This window comes from Sciurus vulgaris, assembly GCF_902686455.1.
Source record: "Sciurus vulgaris genome assembly, chromosome: 1".
In the NCBI taxonomy this organism is placed as follows: Eukaryota; Metazoa; Chordata; class Mammalia; order Rodentia; family Sciuridae; genus Sciurus; species Sciurus vulgaris.
Genome location: NC_136461.1, coordinates 77,498 through 94,748, shown reverse-complemented (window position 1 = coordinate 94,748; position 17,251 = coordinate 77,498). Strand labels below are relative to the sequence as shown.

The 17,251-nt window shown below is 46.9% G+C and overlaps 1 pseudogene across 1 annotated transcript; it reads right to left on the bottom strand.

The window, feature by feature from the left end:
- Positions 1-5,596: 5,596 nt before the first annotated feature.
- LOC306654521 (nucleosome assembly protein 1-like 4) lies at positions 5,597-6,804 on the bottom strand (annotated as a pseudogene). The gene has a single exon. The product of its transcript is annotated as a nucleosome assembly protein 1-like 4 (transcript).
- Between the last annotated feature and the right edge of the window lie 10,447 nt (positions 6,805-17,251).

The following is a 17,251-nucleotide window of genomic DNA, read 5'->3' as shown; positions in this document are numbered from 1 at the left end:
CCTGCCCCCCCAGCAACAAGGCTCTCCCAATCATCTCTCACCCCGTTTCATGCCCCAACCAATCAGCCTCTTCCTGCCCCTATATAAGTGTGTGCATTTTTAAAATAAATCGGGACTTCTCAGGTGATTTGCTTTGGACTGTGGCTCTGTGCGCTTCTTTCAGTCCTAAAGACCACCTGCAGGAGAGACACAGGACAACAGAGCAGAACAGAACACGAGAAAGAGACCCATAGAAATGTGCCAGCTGACTTTGCACGAAGTCGAGAGAGTAATTCAGAGCAAGAAGGGTGGCCCTGTCAACAAAGGTGCAGGGACAGTGGACATGATTCACTGGCAAAAAGGAAAAGAACCAAGTCTGAAACCTCATATAAAAATTAACTCAAAGAGCCAGGTGTGGTGACGCATGCCTGTAATCCCAGTGGTTCGGGAGGCTGAGGCAGGAGGATCGAGAGTTCAAAGCCAGCCTCAGCAAAAGCATTGGCAATGGATGGATTCTACAACGCAAATGCATCGGTGAGGACTCTTTCATTGCCATATAATCTATGATGTGCATGCATAGCATCGCCTACATTTTTCCAGGTTTTAACACCTAAGTTACCCTGTTCAGGAAACCAAGGGGCACATCTTGTACAAATGAAAAAATCTTTTTAATTGAGTTGTTCCTACATGCGTTCCTCTTTTAGTTAATAAGTGCTTAGTGATATCAATAAATAGTGCTCTTTCTTTGCTTTCACTACCTCCCATGGTAGCTGTTCTTTCTATCCCTGCCTATCCTTTCTCGGCCTTCTCTGCCGAGGGGTCCGCAACACCCCAGGCAGGATCCTAGCTGTCTCGAAAAGGAAGGAAACTAAATGGGGGGCTTACCAGAGTGCCCCACGTTGGGCGCCACTTGCCGGGGTCCAGCCCTAGCAGGAGTCCATGGGTTCCACACTGGTAAGGGGGCGCGGGGAGACAGCGTCGGCGATGGATGGAGAATGAAAGACACAGACTCTAGTTCTGGTGCAATCATTCCCACTTTATTCTGGGGAAGGCTGGGTTTATATACATTTTTCTTCAGGCTTTGATGACAGGCTTGTGACTAATAAAATCAAAGAAGTTTCCAAAGCATAGGCAGGAATTGTTTTTACCAAAAGATTATGAGAAAACAGTAACCTTACAGATTATCCTTACTTAATCACCAGGGCTTGCCATTGATAAAATAAGCTGGTCCATATCTAGTAGCTACTGTGGGAGGTGCTTTGTGCTTAGAACTTGGGGAAACATTGTTATATATAAATTTCTGTGCCCCGACAGGTTCCGGCTGTGCCAGTAAATGCAGTGTTTGGTTTTTAACATAATAAAAACATTCTGCTGTTGTGAGGTTAATCATCACAGGGTTTCAACGTGTGTTCTGTCTCCATGAAGTTTTTCTGGAAATTTGTAGAATTATTCCCATCACCTCTAGCAAGATCCCCAGACTGAAGTGAGTAATATATTATTAGGAAAACTCCACAGAATGACATCTGAGCTAGGGAGGCATACATCTGGCATGCAATCCTTTTAGGATGAGTCTTTGCAATCATCCTTCAGTGGAACTCTGTCAAGCACTGTAAGGAGAGCCAGGCGCCCCCGCAATCCATCAGTGACAGTTGATTGAATTAAATGTCGCAGTCTGCAGACCTGGAAGGGTCAGGTGGGCCAGTCCTCAGGTGCATGCAGGGGCTGCCTCCCTGCCTGTCACAGCTGGGGGTGGTGGAGCACACCAAGGCCAGTTAATGGAGAGAACAGGACAGACAGGGCAGCGCTCACCAGGAGAAGGAGCTGCCCTCCATCTAGATTCCACAGGTGCCCAGGTGAACTGGAGCCCTGGGCCTCGCAGACAGCTGCAGGCATGATGGGACCCCACCTACCTGAGGAGGGGCCTGAAGCAGGGGTCCAGGGTGTGAACCCAGCCTGGGTGTAGATTGTCCCTGGCATCAGGGCCCATTGCCTGCCTTCCCCTCCATGGATATTGTGGCCCAAGCCTCCAGAGCTTTTTGGGGTCTCCACCCCAGCACAAGGGAATTACAGGCATGGTGCAGGTTAAGGTCAGGACAGGGTTAAGGGTTAGGATTGCAGGGTTGGTCTAGGACTAGAGAATTAGCATCAGATGGTTAGGGTTTGGTGCTGGGGCTGGTGGGGCTTATGGTGTAGGCAGGGACCATGTTAGGATCAGGGCTAGGGTCTAGGTTTGGGACAGGGCTGGGGCAGATGATGCTATACACCATTGCACCACTGAGTGGGAACCCACCCCTAGGTTCTCAGAAAAAAACACAACTTTTCCTTGGCCACTGTACATGCTGCTGTGGCTCAGGACTGAGGTCAGCCTGAAGTAAAGTCCAGGAAGAAGGAGGAAAAGGCTCTGTATATTGCCCATAAGCTGACAAGAATGCTGCGGTCTCCTCAACTGTCTTAGGTAATGTTGGCACAGAGATCAACACTGAAGCTTTGCTGCTCATCATCACTGCATGTGGAAGCACTTTGTTTTGAATTGCATGTGTTTCCAGGGAGAAATACAGGACATATAAAGGAGAAATTCTAAGACCAGGATGTAAGGATAGTTCAGGGACTGACCCTGGGGTCCCAGGGCACAGGGCTACACTGGGGCTCTAGGGGAAGGGCTAATGCTACCTCATCACTTGCTTTTATTTATGTTTTAATAGCTCAATGTTTTTCAGTGTTAAAATACTGGAACAGTATTGAGAACCTGATGCAGTGAGACTCAAATGTGATTTAGAAGTAAATGTGGCATTTCTGTTAGGAAATGCAGGTGGATACAGCTCAGTGGTAGAGTGGTGTGCAGCATACGAGGACCTGGGTTTGATCCCAGGCTCAGCAAGAAGAAGCAGAACAAACAAAGCAAGAAGAGATTGGGAAATTCCACAGTATAATTTACCTACTTTGGTCAATAAGTAGGAAACAAGAAGAGAAAAGGGAGGAGGACTTAAGCTATACTCACCAAATGCAGTGGGTGCTCCTAGTTGACTTGAAATTACTGGAGAAGTTGCATGTTGCTTGAATATTTGATATTAAGGAATTATTCCTGCCTAATTTCAATGTGATAATATCATTGTTGCCATGTTCAAGGCTCTATTATGTGACTAAAATTTTTAAGGAAGAAACCAGCTGCTGCTGCTGGGGCTTGCTGGTGGGGTGGGCCATCCGGCAAGTTCCAGGAGCCTGAGGACTGCACAGGGAAGATGGGCTGCAGTATCCAGAATCCTCAGGGTGCCTGGCGAGCATGTGGCCTGCAGCTCCTAGGATCCTCTAGTGAGGGCTGGTATTCAACTTCTTTTTTTTAAAACCCATGATCTTGAAACCAGGTTAGTTTCTGGCTGTCACTCTGTCTTGAAGACTATACTTCCCAGAGGCTTCTGGGTGACTCTGTTTCTGGTCTCAGCCCAAGGGCACAAGGGTGACCTGTCAGGTGCTCTGTACAGGTGCACATGCCCACCCAGGACCTGGTATTTCATACTTCTGCTGTTCCTGGTCCCCGGGCTACAGCAGTGCTTGGCCTGGTCAAGTGCAGGGCTAGGGTCTTAAGGAGGACCCCAACTCACTTTTTCTTTTCTCCTGAATTTACTTCTTTTCCTTCTCTTCTGAATTTCCACTTCTAGTGATGTCAAAGATAAATAGCCAGACATCAGTCAAAGGAATGGGAAGAGATTTTATTCAGTAACTACCAATGGTAGAGGCAGGAGCTGAGCTCTGTTTCCACTGTGTAGAGGCAATTTGGGCTCTCTAAAGGAAGTGTAAGGGAGTGGGAGCTCGTGAGTGTGGGAATCAGTGATGTGCAAAAGGACAAACCAATGGTTGGTGCAGATATGACCAGGCCAGCAGTGTTGATGGCTATGTCCAGGGCTCTGTCTGCAGAGACTGCAGATGGCTTGTTCTTCTGGATTAGTGTTTTTGAGAGGAGTTGCTCTCAGGTCTGAGCAAGGCCTTCCTGAGCCATACATGTTCAACTCTATGCCCTTTTAGTAAGTGCTTCAAGAAGGGAGGTCAGGGGCCTGTGGTCAGGGGTTGGTTAAGGCATGGCACATTCCCTGGCAGCCCTGAGCTTTCCTCAGGCAGACACTAAAAGGAGGTGGGGAGATGCGGGTGCTGCTGGAGTCACCCCAAGGTGATCTTCGTAGCTGAGCTGGATGAGCTTGGTGGGGCCTCTCAGCACCAGGGTTTGGACAGAGCCATCATGAGCCCAGTTCTGCAGTTCTCAGTGGGTCTCTCGACCTAAGTGGCCTCTAATAATTGCTTATGATGGAGCAACTCAGCTCCAGGTGTGTCTCACACATTTATTTTCAGCAGTTTTCCTCTGTAGCTTCATGTATTTTGGGGTGTTCCAGCCTGACTGAATCAGTCCTGCAAGTCCCTTTGGCTCTCGTAGGACAAGTCACTAAGGGCAGTTCCACGTTTCTTCCGTGGTTATGATTCGGTGGAAGAGCTAAGTGACTGTGTCTTAGAGGCTCGGCATAACCGCAGCTCTGCACAGAGCTGCTACTGACAGGCTCTCGACAGGCTCCTGATCTGGCCAGCATGCAGAACAGTGCTTTGTGCATGTTTGCATCACAGAAGAGGACAGCCTGCTGCTGTGTGGGCCACTCTGGTGGCTAACCAAGAGACCGTTGCCATGGCCAGAGACATTCTAGCTGTGACCCAGGACATCTGCTGGACTGTCACTGCCATCCTCCAGCCCAGTCATGGTTCTTTTTATTCCCAGTCCTTTTTAAATTTTTAATTTTGAGGTAGTTCTTGCTAAGTTTCCCAGACTGGCCTCAAACTTGCAATCCTCCTGCCTCAGCCTCCCTGGTAGCTGGGATTACAGGTGTGCACCATCATGCGTGGCAACATTTTCAATTTTAATAAAGTCAAATGATCAAGTTTTCTTTCAGGGATTTGTTTTGGATCTGTATTTAAAACTCATAATGAAACATGGTCATGTGTATTTTCTTCTAGACTTGTTACAATTTCACATTCTATGGATTATTTAGAGTGAGTTTTGTGAACCTTGTAAAGGTTTTCTATGTCCATTTCTCCCATATGGTTTCCAAACGCTCCATCACCAGCTATGCAGCAGATGCTCCTTTCTTCACTGAAGGTCTTTTTTTTTTTCCCTTTTGGCAAAATCAGCTCCCTGTATGTAGAGGGTGTCACTCATCTCCATTATCTATGTGTATTCCTTCACTGCATCAAGTTTTCCTCACTACTTCAGCTTTCTGACAGATGTTGGGATACAGATATGTGAGTTCTTTGTCCTTCTGAAGTCTGTGTCATCCATCCTAGGTTCAGAAACTTTGCTGGAAATTTGATAGTAATTGCACTGAATCTGCTGATCAAGTCTGAGAGAATTTCATCTTGACTATGTAGAGACCTAAATAAGAAATATATGTATTTATTTATATTTTGTTTGATTTCTTTTAATTGTGTTCCACAGTATTCTGAAAGTGTAATTGCAATTTAAAACATACATACATACATATATATATATATATATTTTTTTTTTCGTGTTTCACAACTTTAATAGAATACTCTAACTATTCTGTACAAATTGAAAACACTGTATTCAGGTACAAATGTGTGATCAGGTAAGGCTGCGCACTCTACCCGCCTGGTCATGGTGCTTGCACTCTGCTGGCTGGGTGGGCTCTTTCTTGGGGTTAACTTTGGCATCATCCTTGTCTTCTCCCTCCTTGTCACCTTCCAATTCCTCCTCCTCTCCTTCCTCGCCTTCTTCAAAATTGTCGTCCTCCTCGATGGCCTCCCAGTGAAGTAGAGCACAGCCCAGGGCACTATCTGCTCATGGAAGAAGTGTACGATCTCAGAGTCAAGGCTAACGTGGACTTGGGCTCTATCTAGTGCTTCTTCATCCCCTGAGGCTTTCAGAGGATTGGAGCGGTTGAAAAATGACTCGTTGGGGACTTGCTTAGTGATGGTCCTGACAGTGCACTGCCCCTTGTGCTTCTGTTCCTTCCTGATGGTCTTGACTGTGACATTTCTGCCTTTCTTCCCGTCAGTGGTGCACCCATTGCAGTCCACTATTTTGGGACCTTTGAAGGAGAAGGGGTTGGCCTTGTCGGGCTCTGACTTCATCTTGTATGTTTTCGTCAGGACTGGGTTGGGCTCAAAGTGGAACTCTAACACAAATGACACAGGCTGGCCAGGGTCTGAAAACTTCACTTTAATGTCCTGCTGGTGTTTTAAGATTGGTTCATCATATTCCTGCACCAGCTCACTGAGCATGTCCACATTTCTGGAGATGGTGAACCAGAACTCTGGGATTCCTCTGGAATTTGGCTCTTCTGCTGCTTTCTCAGCTATGGTGACTTTATTTTTCATGTCTCCAGTCAGCTTGTCCTCTGCGTTTTCACTGTGCCACGCCGACTCTGCGTCTGTGGGCTCCATGTTGCCAGTAATGAACTCTCCTCTTGTCACACAGAGGCTGGTACAGGACTGCATACTTCCTCTCCAGGTGGCGCACCTCCTCGTAGAACTTGGCCTCTCTGTGCACACACGCCACCTGGAGCTGCTTTAGCGCGTTGATTCTCCTCTTGACTGCTCTGGGTAAAGAGTCGATGTAAGTGGAAGAAGTGTGAGAAATATTGTCAAGTTGCTCCTGCAGAGCTGCCAGGACCTGTGGGTTCTGCATCACCTGACCTGTGAACTTTTCTGCAGGGGAGCCCTCTGGCTGTGTTTCACCAGCTGCCAAATGACCTGTGTGACCTGCATTCTTAGCAGCTTCCCCAGAATCTGCAGGAACACCATCTGAAAAAACGTTATCTGCTATTTGAATGCTCTTGTTGCCTTCTGCAGCAGTGGCAGCCATGCCTCTAAAACTTATATTTTAAATTTTCAGTTTTGGGGTGCTATTGTAAATGGTATTGTTTAAGATTTTTTTCTTATTCTATTTTCCAAATTCCAATTTTTCCTAGATATTTTTACCAATAGATAAGAAATCAATGGACTTTTGCCTATTGACCATGCATTTTACTTTTTGCTGTCTTTATCCATTATGACCAAACGTGGATGGTGGGTTCTACTGCTGTTCGATTTCCAAAATTATGGCCTAAAAAATCAGAACTATGAATTTCAGAGCTTCACAGGACTGCCACAAGGGGGCGCAGGGCCACTGCCGAACAGTGAGCACTGAGCACCCTCAGCTGCCCACAGTGGCCAGCAAGGGTCCTCAGAGCGAGTTTTTTCAATTCCCTTGAATCTTCTGCCTGCCAGGGATGGGGGTCCTGTGCCCACAGCAAGTTTCCTTCTCAGGACTCGCCTGGGGAAATGCCATGGCTGGGGACACCTGGGGTATGTGTCCACAGTGAGGCAATCCTAACCACACACTTGTGGCCCACCATGGGAGAGACTATGGGTGTGGACACCTGCGGGCCATGACTGTGGTGAAAAGAATTTCCTTCTCCTCCGGACCCACCCAGGTAGACGCCATGGCTGGAGATACCTGGGGTCCATGTCTCCTTGGCACTTACATGTGGAGATACCACTGTGGCTTCAGGATAACAAGTCTATCTGAAGAAAAGGTGAGGGAGAACGTCCACTGCCCACGTGCTGAGGAGGAAGCTCTACCACATTCTTTACTTTTGTGGGTGTTATTTTAGCAGGACTTAACTTTTCAAAAGGGTGTTTTTGAGACCTTGGCTGCGCATCATCACAACACGCTGAAGTATGTTTACGGATTGTTTGTATTTCTGGGGTGAAGTCTCAGAACGCTGAGAGGAGAAACACTGAGACACAAACTCAGGGTGGTACAGGGGAGGCATGGGGATCCCAGTTTTTGGAGCCTCGTGGGGGCCTGAGGGGAAGGCTAATGCCACCCCACTGCTTGCTTTTATGGCTCACTTTTTAGTGTGAAAGTGAAAAATATTGAGACATTGATGTATCAATGTAAAGAGTTCTTTCTACTGTTACTAAAATTTTTAATAGAAGGCAACAGGGCTTTCTTGGGTGACTGCACTCAGTGAGGTGGGTTGTCTGGCAATTCCCAGGAGCCACTGTGGTGCTAGCTGTGCTGGTAGGTGCCAGACTACACTGCCCAGAATCCCTGAGGTGCCTGGGAAAACATGCTGCTCTCTTTCTGGAGAGGGCTGGGCAGGCAACCCAGCTCAGTAGTGACTGAGCTACACGACCCAGAATCTTTGGGGTACCAGAGCAAGAACATGGCCTGAAGTTTTCAAAGGCCTCCATGATGAGTGCTGAGCAGCAGAATGCCAGAGGGCACCGCTACAGTCCTTGGGAGTGAACTGCAGCTCCAGGAGTCTCTGGGATGAGGGCTGCATGAGCAGTGAGACTACATTAACCATGAACTGTGGGCACCTGCACCTCCAAGTGGTCTCTGCAAGACCAGACTTCCCTGCCCAGAGATCCTGAGCTTGCCCATGTGAACATGCTGACTGCAGCTCCCATGCCTCCATGGCAAGGGCTGTACAGGAATGATTCTGGAGTACACTGCTCGGAATTCCTGGGGCTTCCTGGGGGAAAATGTGCAGGCTACATCTCTGATATTCCTCCGTGGTGACAGCTGCATGGGTAGGTCTCTGGAGCACAGTACTCAGAATCTTCAGGGTACCAGGGTAAGCATGCAGCCTGCAGCTTACATGCACATCTGGCAGCAGTGTGTGTGGGCAAAACACTGGATTACATTACCCACAATCCTCAGAGGATGGAGATCACAGAAGTCCCTCCCCCACTTGCTGGTGAAATGATACTAAATTACCCACAATTCTAAGAGGGCAGAAGATCTCAGGGTCCTACACAGAAAACCAGCAAAACATTGGACTACATTACTAAGCGTTCTCAGGGCAGAAGCTTTCAGGAGCATCCCTTCCACCACTTTCTGTGAGTGGGCAAAATGCTGGACTAAATGACCTACAGTCCAAAGAGGGCTGAAGATCCCAGGATCTCCCATGGAGAGCCAGCAAAATGCTGAACTTCAGGCCTCAGGATTACAGTTTGGGTAAGGGTTTTCCTGGTTGTCCATAGGGGATTCTGGGAGCTTCCTCCCCCTTAGAAATATGGATCTTGTAGTCCTGCATTTTGCACACACACCTGTCAGGAGACCCATGATAACTTAAGGTTTCCATGCTTGCCCTCCAACCCTAAGGATTCCAAGTAATGTTAGGGTTAGGGGTAGGGCTAGGCAATGATTAGCCACAGGGTTAGGGTTAGTGAGGTTAATGATATCACCGAGTATTCATGAGCTGCCAGAAAGGATTGTTTGTAGTGTACTCCCATGATTTGCCCTCTCACTGCATAAGACCTGGGGAACTTCCTCTCCTTAGGATGGTGGGTACTGTAGTCTTGGGTTTAGCACTGGTTTGGGCGATTCTAGGGACTTCCTCCCCTTAGGGCTGTAGTTAGCATAGTCCCACCATTTGCCTGCTCACCACTGGGTGTCCTGGGAGCTTCCCCCGGACCCCCGCCATTCTCCACTCCAGGATTGTGAGCACTGTAGTCCCAGGTTGTGCCTGGCCACTGCAGGGAATTGTGGGAGTTTCTCCGCCCACTTCTTAGGATTGTGGATGAGGTCTTGGATTTATGACTCACGGGGAAGGATTCTGGGAGCTTCTCCCCTGCTTAGCATTGTGGGTAATGTATTTCCATGATTTGCCCCCTCACTGCAGAGAATCCTGGGATTCCTACCCCCTTAGGATTGTGGGTAATGTAGTCCTGTAACTTACCTACTCATTGCTGGGTATACTGGGAGCTTCCTACTCCTTGGGATTGTGGGTAATGTAGTCCCAGGTTTTACCTACTCACTTCGGAAAATTTTGTGAGTTCCTGCTCATCTTAGGATGGGGAGTTATTGTTCACTGTGAAGGATTCTTGGCGTTTTCTCCCCTTAGAATCACGGGTAAGGTAGTAAAATTTCTTCGCTCTCTGTGGCGGAACCTGGGACCGGTCTGCCCCTAGGAATTATGGGCAATGTAGTCCTAGTGTAGTCTGGTCCTAGCCCTTGCACTGCATCGGGTTCCTGGGAACTTTCTGCCTAAGGATTGCGGGAAATGTAGTACCATAATTTGCCCTCCGACTGAAGGAAAACTCGAGAACTTCCTACCTCATAGGATTTGGGGCAGTGTAGTCCCAGGTACTGTCTACTAAACATGGGGGATCTTGGGAGTGTTTGTCCATGTAGGAAAGTGAGTAACTCGTCCCAAAATTTTGCCTGCTCACCAAGAGGAAACTGGGGGTTTCTGCTCCTCCTGGGATTGTGTGTAGTGCAGTCTCCCAGTTTGTCTTCTCCCAGGCAGGGAACCCTGGGAGATTTCTACCCAGTCTATACTTCTAGATTTGTGGGTAATGTAGTTCCACAATATGGCTACTCACTACGGGTGCCCTGCGTGCTTCCTCCACTTGGAACTGTAAACGTAGCCCCACGATTTGGCTGCTCACTGCAGGGTAGCCTTCAGGCTTCCACCCTTCAGATTGTGGGTGGATGACTGCCTGATAAATGAAGGCATCCTGGGAGCTTCCTCCACTTAGCATTGTGAATAATGTAGTAACGTACAGTCCCTGTTCACCACTGGGTATCCTAGGAGAGTTCTTACAGGATACTGGGTAGTGGAACAATCAAATGATTAACCTCCCCACTGCCAATTAGAATTCTGGGTGAGGGTCAAGGTCAAAGTCAGGGTTGGGGTCAGGATCAGGGGTCAAGGGTCAAGACCCGGTTAGGGTTAGGCTTAGGGCTACGGTTAGTGTTGGAGCTAAGGTTTGGGTTTGATTTTGGGCTACATTTAGGGCTGTGGCTAGGTCTAGGGTTAGTGCTGGGTTAAGGCTAGAATTAGGGGTAGGGGTAGGGATTGGGGTTGGAATAGGGTATGGGTCTTCTTTGTAGAATTAGGTCTGGGTTATTGCTAGTGTTAGGGTAAATGCCAGGCTTTGTGCCAATGACATGGCTAGCCTTCTGTTTCTCTTTAGTGTTTTGGATTCTTTTTTGTACAGCCTTTAAGTTGAATTTTTCAGCATCTGTTTTTTCAAAAAATCTTGTTTTTAATGTTCTGTTTAGTTAATTGCTCATCGTTCCAGTTTCATTTAGGAATTTATTTGAATTTAATTTTAGTTTTAGATTTGGCCTATTTTTTGGTGGGTTTCCTGGAATGTTTTGCATCTGTGTACCTGTAGGCCTGCAGCCTCATGCTCTGAAGGCTGTTCTGTGACCTGCAGAGGGATTGAGGTGGCCCCAGCTATGTCCAGGGCCCACAAGTGGCATAAATGACCTGCAGGTGTTGCCTGCTGCTGTTCAGGACAGAGCTAAACCTGGAGTGCTCCTTGACAGAGACATGAACTTCCACATGCTGTCTCTTCTTTGGAGTTTCAAAGTGTTTTCACACATAGGGGCATAGTTTTTCATCTGGGAATTTATTTTAAGAGAATATTAGACGGAGTTACTCCATGTTATGACCTGGATATAATGTGTACTCCAAAAGCTCCTGTGTTAATGCAGGAAGCAAAATGACTGTATTATGAGAGCTGTAACCTAATTAGTGGGTTAATAGTTTGAAAGGACACCTATACTGGGTGGTAACTGTAGGCAGGTGGTGTGGCTGGACTTACTATTTTTTTGGACACAAATTTATTTTATATATGTATTTTCCAAATGTTTTACCCAGTCTTTGATTTGTCCTTTTGATTCCTTAATATGATTTTTCACAGAGTAATTTAAAAAAGTCCACATTATAATTTTTCTTTCATGAATTTGTTTTGGGGCTGTATTTAAAACCTAATCATGAAATACGTGGTCTTGCACATCTAGAGTTTTATAGTTTTACATTTTAAAAGCAAGTCTGTGGAGTATTTTGACAGGTTCTGGAGTCCAGATGTGTGCTTTCTTTTTAAAAATATGTTTAGTTGAAGGTGGACACAATACTTATTACTTAATTATTTTTAGGAGGTGTTGAGGATTAAACCCAGTACCTCACAAGTGCGAGGCAAGTGCTCTACCACTGATCTTCAACCCCAGCCTGATACGTGCTTTCTTGAAGTGTGTTCTTTTGCAGTCAGTGGTGTCTACCCTAGGTTTAGAAACAGCTTTCTGGGAATTTGACTGGGACTGCACTGAATCTGAAGATCAAGTTTGAGATAATTTCATCTTACTATATTGAGACCTGAACAAGAAGCATCTCTACATTTATTTTATTTCACTTTATACTATGTTTCAAGATTTTCCAAAAGTGTGATTGTAGTTTCAGATTTACATGTGGGTACTTCAATTTTGGGGGGTACTATTTTGATGTTAATGATTTAAATTTTTTTTAATCCAAGCTTTAAAATTCCAGTGTTTTCTATACATTATTACAGATAAATATGAAATAAATGTGATTTTGTGTATTTGCTTTTTTTTTATCTCCATCCATTCTGACCAAGACTGAGGGTGGTGGATTCTATTTCATTTTGATTTCCAAAATCATGACCTGGAATAATCAGAACTATGAATTTCAGAGCTTCACTGAGGCTTGTGTGAAGGGGCTAGGGGCATCTCTCAACAGTGGGCACCCAGTGTCCTGCATTGTCCATGGTGGCCAGCAGGGGGTGCTCAGAACAGCTTTCTCTGACCACCATGAAACACTTGCTTTTGGGGGCTGGTATCTGTGTTCTCTGCAAGCTTTCTTCTCCTTGGGACCCACCTGGGAAAATACCATGACTGGGAACACCTGGGGACCATGTCTACAGTGAGGATCAGAACTTTCTTCTTCTGGGGGACCCACCTGGGGAGACACCATGGCCTGGAGATGCCTGGGGACTCTAAGGTGAGGACCAGAGCTTCCTTATCCTGAGGACTAGCCTGGGGAGATTTGGAATGGGGATGCCTAGGGGATTTGTCTTTGGTGAGGACCAGAACTTCCTTCTTGGACCACAGTTTTCTACCCATGGAGATGCCGCTGTGGATTCAGGATGACTGAGGTCCATGTGACGTAACCATTAGGAAAAATCTGCCTGTGCGTTGCCCAATGTGCTGAGGAAGAAATCGTACCATGTTCTTTACCTCCTCAGGTGATATTTCAGCAGAACTTACTTTATAAAATCATTCCTTATTGTGGCTTTAGCTGCTCATCATCATAGCATGTCACTGTGTTTTGTGCAGATTGAGTGTTTCTGAGGAGAAATCCTGAGACACAGAAAAGAGAAACAGGTGCAACCTCAAGGTGCTGCAGGGAGGGCCCAGGGCCTGGAACTTCCCTGGGGCCTGAGGCGAACCTCATTGCTTGCTTTTATTCATGTTTCAATGACTAATTTTTCTTACAGTGTTAAAAGTACATGAGAAATATTGAGAAATTGATATGTTAAAATTAAAAGTTACTTTAGGTATAAGTGTTATATTTGTGTCTTTTACAAGAACCTTGTGGGTAGGGTTATAGCTCAGAGGTCGAGTGGTGCCTAGCATGTGTGAGGGCCTGGGTTCAACCCCAGGCATTACAAGAAAAAACAAAACAAGCAAAGAAGCAAAACACAGACTTGGAGATTCTACAGTATAAATTAACTACGTTTGTCAATAAGTAGGTGACAAGAAAATGAAGACTTAAGACATTAATCAAATGCAGTGGGTGCTCCTAGTTTGAACCTAATTTGTTCTTCTAACTCTAAAATTTGTTTGCAATAGCTGAAGAAATCTGTGCATTAATTGGATTTTTGATATTATAGAATTATGATTATTTCCAATTATGGCTGTATTAAAGAGTTCTTTCCATTACATAACTATATAATTTTTTAAGGAGAAATCTGATGATGCTGGGGTTTGCTGGGTGAGTCTGTTTACAGGAGGGTGGGCCCTCTGGCAAGTCCCACAGTTCTGTGGGCAGTTTCTTGACTGCGCTACCCAGAATCCTTAGGGTACCTGGGTTAGCAAGTGGCCTCCAGCTCCTTTGGGCCATACACTAAGGGTCATGTTGGCAGAATGCTGGCCTACACTACCCACAATCCTCAGGGGTCCACTGCTTCTAGGAGCCTCTGTGGTGAGAACTGCACGGTCAGAAGAATTACTGCCAACAATTCATGGGAGCTCCTGGGCAACCATGTGGTCTGCAGTTCCCAGAGGTCTTTGTAAAGAATTCTTGGACTGACTGGGCAGGATACACTACCCAGAATCCTCTGTGAACTAGGGCAAGCACATGATCTGAAGCTTCCAGGGTCCTTTATGGGAGTGCTGAGCAACAGGATGCTGGACTACACTGCTCAGAGTCCTCAGGGGCGGCTGGGTGAGCATGTGGCAAGCAGCTCCCAGGAGACTCTGGGGTGAGAGCTGCGAAGTTTATGACGGACTTCACTCCCCATAACCTTTGGGTACTTACAGTTCCCAGGAGCCTTGAGGGTGAGAGATGTAAGGGCAGAATACCAGACTTCAGTGCTCAGAATCCCTTAGGGTGACTGCATACCCTGTAACCCCATAACTTCCAGAGTTTCCATGGTGAGGGTTGTATTGGTGGAGCACACTACCTAGACTCTCCAGGGTACCAGGGAAAGCATGGGGTCTGCAGCTCCTGTGGTCTTCCTGGCAGGGCTGCACAAACAAAACACTAGACTTTATTTTCCAGAATCCTCAGGGGTTGCAGCTCCTAGTATCTTTTGTGCTTAGACAGACCAATAGCCTGAGTTACTGTGGGACCTCTCTCCTGGAAGGAGGCCTATGTGGCTTTCTGTTGGGAGACAGACATTCCAAACAGGCCACTCAGGGACTAGGACTCTGCCCTGCCCCCTGGAAGGAGGCTGACATGGCATGTGCCTTTCAGGCTACTCAGGGACTAGGGTCCTATACCCCTTTTCCTGTACTCTGAACAGGATGTTCTGTAGTTTGAGAAATTGTCACCTCCTATGTTCACATGACCATTTTTTTCCTTTCTGTTACCCACCCATACTCTGCCATATGGACTAGACTGGCTAGTAACTGCTTATGTAAGGCTTGACCTTTAAGATGCATGGCTAGTTTAACTGCAAGCATATAAAGGATAGTGTCATACACAGTAAAGACAGAAGCAGCTTCCTATGTAACAAGTGCTCCATTTTTCCTGAATAAAGCTCTTCTCCTCAGACCTCAGTGCACAGAGATTGGGTCCTTTATTCCATGCTTTGCTGGTGTTGCCGACAGGTTTTGTCCACAAGGTGACCCTCCAGTGTTGCTGACAGGGTTTGTCCAACATAGCAGGAGACCCTCAAGCATTTCAGACAACAATCGTGCAACGAATTAACCACAATCCTCAGGGACTGTAGCTCCCAGGATCTTCTGTGGTAATTGAGCAAGAACACTGCACTACGTTACACACAATCCTCAGGGACTACAGCTCCTAGAACCCTCTGTGGTGAGTGGGGAAGACACTGGCTGCATTACCCACAATCCTGGGGGGACTTTAGCTCTCAGGATCCTTTGTGGTGAACAGGCTAAACACAGGGCTGTGTTAACCACAAACCTTAGTGCCATCAGCTCCCAGGATCCTCTGTGGTGAGGACTGTAGGGCAAAGAACTTAACTACACTACTTAGAATCCTTGAGGGGGTGGTGGTCATGTAAGTGTACGACCTTAAACACCCAGAGACCTCCACAGAGATGGCTGTGCAGGCAGAAGGCCAGACTGTACTACCCATAACTCCTGGGGATAGATAACCTGGTGAGTGTGCAACCTGAGTTTCCCAGAGGCCTCCACAGTCAGGTCTGCCTTCCAAGGCAAGCATGTCACCTGCAGTTCTCATGGCCCATACAGCAGGGGCACACAGGCAAACCACTGGACCACATTACTCAGAATCTTCAGGGGACTGCAGCTACCAGGATCCTCAGTGGTGAGGGCTGCAGGATAGAGAATAGAACTACATCACCCTGAATTTTTGAAGGTGTCCAGGTGTGATGAGTTGACATACTTGACTCCATGGAAATGTTATAGGCCAGGCTACACAGGCAAAGACAAAACAGACTCCATTTTACCCTGAGACTCCATGTTATGTAGGAAATGCTTCTCCCATGGAACACCCCACCTGTGTACCCATCAAGAGTTGCTTAGCATAGCAGGTTTGGGAACACAAAATGGCAATTCTTATATAATGTAAAATTGTTCTCTTTTTGATTTCTATTTTTCTTAGACAAGATACTATGTCAACAGTGATTGTTTAGATGTTAGTAACCATTCTTTAACTTGTACCCAACTAAGGTCATTTTGACCCACTTCCCCTTCTGCTTATGATTTTGAATCTCATGGTGTTAGTTTATAGTTTTGAATCATAGGAACAGACACTTATGATTGATGGTACAAGAACCCCTGAAACCCTATGGTTGGGGCTCTTCTCCCAATAGCCATATTGGGCATTGTGTGAGACAGTTGGCTGGCTAATAAAGACTCCTAGTTTTGGACTTCTCAGTGGTGGTCAATCTATTCTTAAAATTGCACCCCACGACACAGACACCACTGCCTGCAGCTCCCAGACATCTTCCTGTTGAAAGTTGCATGGGTGAGCCTGTTTTACGCTACACAGACTCTTTGGGGTGCCTCAGCAGGCTTGTTGTCTGCACATCCTGGAAGTCTTGATGGTGAGGTTAACTTAGGTAGGATGGACTGAATTCCCCAGAATAATCAGTGGATCAGAGCTCTCAGAGATCTCTGCGGTTAGGGCTGCCTGAGTAGAATGGACTACCATACCCAGAATTCCTAAGGGCTCAGAGCTCCAAGGACCCACTATAGTGTGGGCTGCACCAGCATAGCACCAGACTACAATGCTCATGATCCTGAGGACCTGCAGCTCCCAGAATTCTCTGCAGTTAGGGCTGCATGGACAGAACACCAGACCACTTTGCCCATCCCTAGGGGTACCTGGGTGACTGTGTAGTCTGCAGCTCCTGGAAACCTCTGTAGAAGGGATTCATGGTAGAATCCTGGGGGTATGTGCTACTTGGAGCCCATATAGGCTTCTTGGGTGAGGGCTGCATGGGAAGAACCCCAATTTACTCTGCCAGAGTCCTCCAGGGCGCCTGGGCTAGCATGTGGCAAGCTGCTCCCATGGTCCTGCAGGGCAAAAGCTGACGGAAGAACACAAGATTACACTGTCCAGAATCTCTGGGAATTCTGAATGCTGGTGACGCCCCAGATAAACAGTCAGGCCTAGTTAAAACAGTAGGAACAGATTTTATCTAGTACAACTGAAGGTGGAGGAGAGTGCGGACAGATTCACTAGGGCTCCCCACGAGTGGCACCGCCTCTGAGCAGTGGGTAGTGCCCTGCTCTGGGCACTCAGGGCAGATATCGGCT